The 7178-nt window shown below is 44.7% G+C and overlaps 1 long non-coding RNA gene across 1 annotated transcript; it reads left to right on the top strand.

The window, feature by feature from the left end:
- The first annotated feature begins 425 nt into the window (after positions 1–425).
- Positions 426–1488, top strand: LOC109117377. Its single transcript, XR_002024684.1, has 3 exons — positions 426–726; positions 828–996; positions 1296–1488. It is a non-coding gene; the product is annotated as an uncharacterized LOC109117377 (long non-coding RNA).
- The last annotated feature ends 5690 nt before the right edge of the window (positions 1489–7178 follow it).

Genomic DNA, 7178 nt, shown 5'->3' with positions numbered 1-7178 from the left:
TTCCCACTGTTGCCCCAGGAGTTCTTCCCGACCAGGCCTGGCAAGCAGCTGCCTATGCTCTGCAGTTCAGCTTATGTGCTCTCCCCTCCCCAAGTCTGACTTTCGTGATGATAGTTGTTAACAACTGACCGGTGTGGAGCTCTTGATCTTGGCCAGGTCCTCTGCTGAACACTTTCCATTCATTTCTATTTAGTTCCCACCACAACCCTGGCACAGGCTGGTTAAGTGACTCAAAGAGTCACTACCAAGACAGTGCTGGTGCAGAGATGCAAGTAGCCGTCTGGTGCCAGAGGCTGTGTGTCTGAGCATCTGATCTGCTGCCTCCTGCTTTCCCCAGGACTCGGGTCTCGCTCCTAATTTCTCTGGATCATCGTTAGCTGTCTCTGCCACTGTAGATGTGTCTGGGATTGGGTATCCTGTTTCTCTCTACCGCTCTTTCCCTCATTCTGTCCACAGTGTAGCATAAAGCCTGAGTTGAAGAAAGTGAAAAACTGTATGGATTAATCAAGTCCCGCTCACAACAGATGCCTATCAGCTCCAAGCGAGACTTTGACCTCTGTAGAAATCGACAAGCAAACAAGCAAGCAACCAACTGAACCACCCAGCCATCCACACACCAGTCAACTGGCCAGCTCCATAACCTAGTTCAGGAGGCGCCGAGGAGGGTGACGTTCTTGTCATAGTTTACATATGGCCCTCAAAAATCAGTTAATTCAACAAACAATGGTAAGCACTGCTCTGAGCTTTGACTTGTCGATTTGGCCTTATAGATTTCTTTGAAAGTTTCACCTCTACTTTGTGACGCTATCTTCCCTGTGAGGAAACAGGTGTCAGAGGCTCTCCAGGGACAAAGAGGCTTCTGGTGCTTGACAGCAGATGACTGCAGAGTCCGGCACCACCCCTCCAAGACCACAGATCTTTGCTTCAGAAACAACGCTGGATTCTCCAAGTTTATGAACAAAAGATAAACTATTCATGAGCAAATAGCAAAACTGAGTAAGCATGATACAAAATTAATAAGACATACATTTTAGAGTAAAGGAATTAGTAATGAACTACTATTTACTACAGAGAATATTGTTTGGTGATCATCCGATGTCAGTTTGATGTTATTGCTTGAGAAATGACTGTGGTTGCTGAAATGAGATTCGGAGTTCATGTTCCTTCATTTCTACTGGTGTTTTCTTTGATTCTCTTGGCTCAAGTTAGAAGCAGAGTTGTTAGGTAAAAAATGGCCTATGCCATTTAGGAACCATTTTTTGTTTGTCTGTTTTTTGTTTTGTTTTTCTTAACAGGATCTCACTATGTAGTTCAGGCTGACCTTCAACTTGCAGTGATCCTCCTGCCTCAGCCTCCCAAATCCTGGAATAACAGGTATATGCCAGCACTCCAGGAAAGCGACAGACTTTCTTTACCTCAAGTCCTCTTCCTTCCTTCCTTCCTTTCTCCCTCCCTCCCTTCCTTCCTCTTTCTCACTCTTTCTCTCTCCCCTTTTCTCCTTCTCTCTCTCCCTCTCTGTCCCTCCCTCCCTCCCCCCCCTCCTTTCATTTTCTCCATAGCCATATTAACACTGACCTCCTGCCCTTAACTAAGCTCTCATAGAAAGCAATGATGAACACTGTTGGTTGCTCATTCAGTTCTTTTCTTTTCTTTTTTGCTGATTCACTCTTGATTTTGATTGGGGCTGATGTGCCAGCACCAGATGAAAGTCAGGACTGAGCCAAGGTAATCATAGCGATCGGTCTTGGCAAATACATGTGAATGAGATGTTAGGGTGAGTCCACTGGGGGAGGGGTCTGAGAATGATTTTCCTGTTGTAGGCGAGTGACATGAAGGAGTGAATGGCCCTTTCCTGACTCTTCCTCTTCTTTCCGGTGTTGGCCACTGTCCTATGAGTGTTGGGAGATCACTTTGGGCCTTTTGAGACCTAGACAGGAAGACCATGAGCTGGACAGGAAGGTCTGACCCAGAGCTCTGATGCCACTGAGCTGCTGGATAAATCAAGCGTGGTCCTAAATCTGGAATTCTTTATATGTGAAATGATTATCTTTATTGCTGAATGAATACATGTCTTTCTTAACTATCTTTATTGTTTGCCGGCTTATTCTGTTACTTGCAGCTGAATGCATGCCAACTAATACAATGGGTCCAGAGGCTACGCCTTGGTTCTCCCTCCATATGTGTGTGCCCCATGGCACATTCTCTACAATTCTTCCCCTTGCCTCTGTATAGGGTCTTGCTCCTACCAAAGGCATTGTTGTCTCATTTCAACAGAATGGGAAGCAGGCCCAGAGAGTGACTGTTTTCCTGGAAAATGATTGTGGTGCTTGCCATAACTTCTTAGATTTTAGTTGCTATAATTTCTCCTGGGATTGCAGAAAATAGAGAGGATTCAGACTGACACTTCCCGTGCAAGATGTGACACTGTCCTTTATGAAGATTGTGGCACTGGTAAGAAGACTCATTAGCCATGGTGGTTAATTTTATGTGTCAACCTGATCAGGCCACAGGTGCCTAAATATTTGTTTAAATATTGTTCTAGGTGTTTCTGACAGGTTGTTATTGTGAGACGAATGTTTAAATCGATAGACTAAGTAAAGCAGATTGCCCTCCCTAATGTAGGCAAGCTTCATCCAATCAGTTGAAGAAAGCCCTGAATAGAACAGAAAGCTGCTTTCCCCCATAAAAAAGAATAACTCCCTCCTGACTGCCTTTGGACCAGAACATCACATTTTCTTGTTTTTTGGCTTGTTATGGTTTAGAGCTGAAATGTCCCCTCAAAGGCTCATATTTTCTGATATGAAGCTTTCAGAAGATGACTGGATCATGAGCGCTCTAATATCATGAGTAGAATAATTTGCGGGTGAGGTCATGGGAGGTAATGAAAATTTGGAATTTTGCTGAGGTGAAGGGAGTGGATCATGGGGCTGTAACCTCAGGAGTGTATCTGGTCTGTGGCCCCTTCCTCTCTGTGACAGAGCTCAGAAGTGCCAGTGTTCTTCCCTTATCTGTTTCCTGGCTACAACGAGATGAGCAGTTTTACTCGGCCATGCCCTGCCGCCGTGATGTTTCTGCCTCATAATAGACCTAAAAGCAATGGAACCAACAGACCATAAACTGAAACCATGAGCCAAAACAAACCTTTCTTCTGGTAAGTTGATTTTCTCGGATATTTGGTCACAATGATGAAAAACTGACTAATACAGGCCTCAAGCTGAAATATCAGCAAATCCTAGGTTTTGAACTTGTGACCTTCAGACTGGAATTACACAGTCAGCTCTCCTGGGTCTCCAGCTTACTAAGTGCAGATCTTGGATCTTGTTAGCCTCCGTAATTGCATAATCTACTTCCTTATAATAAATGTCTTGTTATACCTATGTATAGCTCCATGATTTCGTTTCTCTGGAGACCCCTGGCTCATGTGGGAGTCTTCCCACTGTGTGGCAAGCAGAGGTTTCTTTATAGCAGAACAAGGAAAAGGGAGCCCGCACTTTCTGTGTGGACTCTGCTGGGCACAGGCTGGGTATTTCTCATGCAGGATCTCAGGTCATCTTCTCACAGCCCCAAGGGGGTGGTCCTGCTCTAGTCTCTCATCAGTGTGGGGGAACAGGCTCAGAAAAGTGGAGCCATTTGCTATGGCCACATGGATTGTAAAGGCAGAAATGAAATCTGTGGGTTATTATATCAAGGGCATGCTGGAGAAATTTGTGGGACAGCACTTTTTTTGCTTTTTACACCCAATTCATTCTTTTTTTTTCAGCTTTAATTGAGTTTATTGGTACATTTTAGGGATACAGTACAGTTACATTCGTTGTTGGGATCTTGTACCTCTTCATGACAAGTCTTGATTCTCGTTTTTTCCCCTTACCCCTGCCCTCCCTTCACCCCCTCCTCCCCTCCAATTCATTCTTAAGGAAGCCATCTGCTCTCTTTTTGGACCTGAGACCTAAGTCACCTATCCAACTAAGGGTTCTGCTTTGTTCTTCTCATTCACTCAGAAGTCTGAGTCATTTACAAGTGCAGCTCCTTGGCAAACCCCTGTGACTTTTGCAGCATTTCTAGTCAAATGCCAAGAATTCACTATCAGCCCCATGTGAGATTCTTCTGCCTGCACAACCTTCCCCTCCTTTTTCTTTGTATTCTTTTTTGTTTTAGTCTCAACCTTCCCCACCTTATTCTTTCCATCCATGAAAGCAATTTTAGCTTCATGAAACTAATTAAAGTTTTATGTGTCTACATTCCTTTACTGGGCTGATTGCTGATCCCTGAGATTGAAATGGAATCACGCCAAGAGGAAAACATATTTAGGACTTTCTTACAAGCGTGAAGTTGTATGCATTTGTGAGGTACTCAAAACAATCAGCCTACTTCTTGGAGTGGGGTCCACTGAGTTTATTAAGAGAACCCAACTGCTTCAGGACTGGGTCTGTATGATGCTGAGTTAGGCATATGCCAGTGAGTACACAAAACAAAACTTTTTTTTTGGTACTGGGTATCGAACTCAGGACCTTGTGCTTGCAAGGCAGACACAGGGCCACTGAGCTAAATCCCCAGCCCAAGAAAATGTTTGTAGAATAGTGAAAATGAACAAATGAATGAAGAACTTAGGATTAGTCATAGTAAAATTTTAAAGTGCTATTGATAAAATATTATTTATGAGTACTTACCATGTGTCTGGGATGTTACAAATCATTTTACAACCATTACCTCACCTAATCCTTCCTTGGGGAAGTTTAAAATAAATATCACTCCCTATATTAGCAGATAATGAAATTGAGATGCAGAGGATTTAAGAACTTACCTGCTTATACTCAACAAATAACTGGACTGAATGGGATTGAAAAGAAAACATTCTTTCCTTTTTGAGTACATTGTGTTATCTGTTTGCAGTGACTCCCCTGCCTTTGCCATTGGTAGAGGGTCTGTCCCCACCCAGGACTCTGGACTTGGCCAGGTGGCCATCTTCGGCCAGAGGTGTGTGAGTGAATGTGAGCTGCACCACACCTGAGCAGCAGGTTTAAAGACTTGTGTGATTTGGTTCTGCCTCTCGTGTGTGCCTTTCCTCCGCCTGAGACTCTCATGTCTCCAGTAAATGCTGCTCCACTTCTCCTAGGTCCCAGAATGAGATACATGGAGCAAAATTGAGCAGCTGCATAGAAGTCGCCCATAGCCAGCCAGGCGCGATGTAAACATGACACACACATTTGTCAGATAAGGTATTGAGATATGTGGATTAGTTGTTACTGCAGAAAATCCTGACTAATGCAGTCTCTATGTAATGGAGATTATTCTACATTCTTCGAAGAGATGGAATACAAAAGAGGAGTGGAAAAATTTTCATTTGATTGAGACATAGGCAAAGTGTATTCCAGGAGACAGAACCTGAGCGAATAAAGACATGGAAGTTGGAAGACACATTACGATACAGGACCAATGAGAAGACGGTTTTATTGGAGAACCTTGTTCCTATAGGGAATGAAGGGTGACAGCTGGAAAATCAGACCATGAGGGCAGTGAGCCACATTCTAGGAAGAATGGATATTTTCTTACAGGTACTGGAAGGGGAGCCACTGGTGGTTTATAAAAAAGAATATGGCACATTCAGGAAACTGCTCATGTTTTCCTGCCATACGTGGAGAAACATTGCTGGTCACGTTTCCCTGGATCTGATTCCTGGCTTATCCTGTAAACCTGTTACTCTAGCTACAGCGTTTGCCAGCAGCTAGAAAGCAGATTTCTTTCCACCTTTATCTGGTGTCTATCAGGGTGGGTGACTCTGCTCTGCTCAGAGGAGGGAAAATTGAAGCTGCCTCAGGAATAATAATAGTGTTTTTTTCTATTTTTTCATACAGTGTTCCAAATCCTGTTCATATGTGTTGAGCAGGGCAAGGTCTGAGGTGGGGGACAGAGAGGAGGCCAACATATCTTAGTATGTGCTGGTAGGGTTGGGTGCAGGGCTGTGCAACCTGCCGACTCGAACAGGAGCCTGTGCTGAGGGTGGCCTGGGACTGGATTCAATGCTCTTCAGCCTCATCTTGAAATTTCTAATGCTTTTTGAACAAAAGACCCTGCCTTTTATTCGTTATTGGGCTCTACACATTACGTAGCCAGTCCTGAAGTGTTGGGCCTTATACTAGGCACTTGACACACTTTACTTCATTTAATACTCCTAATCACCTTGAGAGGTAGGGATGATCACTGTAGTCTTATTGTTGTGGAAACTGAAAAGCAGGGAGTTTAAGAGGTTTACTCGAGGTCACACAACTGGCACGTGAGTATGGTGTCTCCAAAGGCAACTTTCTTTCCAACTTTTAACTTGAGCTCCCGACAGTCTTGTTGAGGTCAGAGTTATTACTCGAGTTGACACTCAAAGCTGAAGTACGTGGAAGAAAAGTGACCTTTCTACAGGCAGTCAGCAGCAGTGCGAGATAGGCGGAGCTCTTTCAGTCCACGACTCCTTGAAGTCTGAGTGTGCAGTCTCTGTCTTGAAGACTAGCACTGCGAAGACCTGTGGATTCCAGGTTCAAGACTCCCAGCCTCTCCACCTACCTGCTTATTTCCCAGAAACTCTCGGGACTCACACACCAAGCTCCGAGTTCCTTGATGACTAAGATAATGAAAGCTCCTCATCAGTGCTCAGCCCAAACCCTCTGCTTAACAGATGGTGGCAATAGAGGCAGGAAGAAGGGGAGTGACTGGCCCTGAATCACATGCGGGGCTGCGGCAGATCTTAGTACCAGCTACTGTGCTGAGTGCTGGGATCATAGAAGGGAGCCGAGCGGACAACCCTACTCCCTGGAGTTCGTGTCTAGTGGGAGAGATGGAGAAATAAGGGACCTTCCACCAAGCCACCCCTTGCTGGGCATGGCAACGCGCAAGCTGAGCACACTTCAACAGGAAAGTCTTAGGAACTCCTGGCTGGGAGAGGATTGACTGTTCTCTTACAGCTGATGCTGGCTTTCAAATCAATTTGCATAAGATAAGTCCTATCCTGTTAGAACAGCAAATTAATAGCTGATTTTATGGATCGAGCAATCAACGCCTACAGCCCATTAAATTTAACAACAAATTCAGCCGATGATCAGGCTTTCAGCTGGGTCCCACCCGCAACTCATGTGCTTCCGTTTCCTTCCTCCTGACCTTTTTATCTCCTTTCATCTCCCTTCTCGTGAACCCTC

This window comes from Fukomys damarensis, unplaced genomic scaffold (assembly GCF_012274545.1).
Source record: "Fukomys damarensis isolate Sample0158 unplaced genomic scaffold, DMR_v1.0_HiC HiC_scaffold_36, whole genome shotgun sequence".
Lineage (NCBI taxonomy): Eukaryota > Metazoa > Chordata > Mammalia > Rodentia > Bathyergidae > Fukomys > Fukomys damarensis.
Note: the sequence above shows the minus strand (reverse complement) of the source record. Positions and strands in the feature narration are given on the sequence as shown.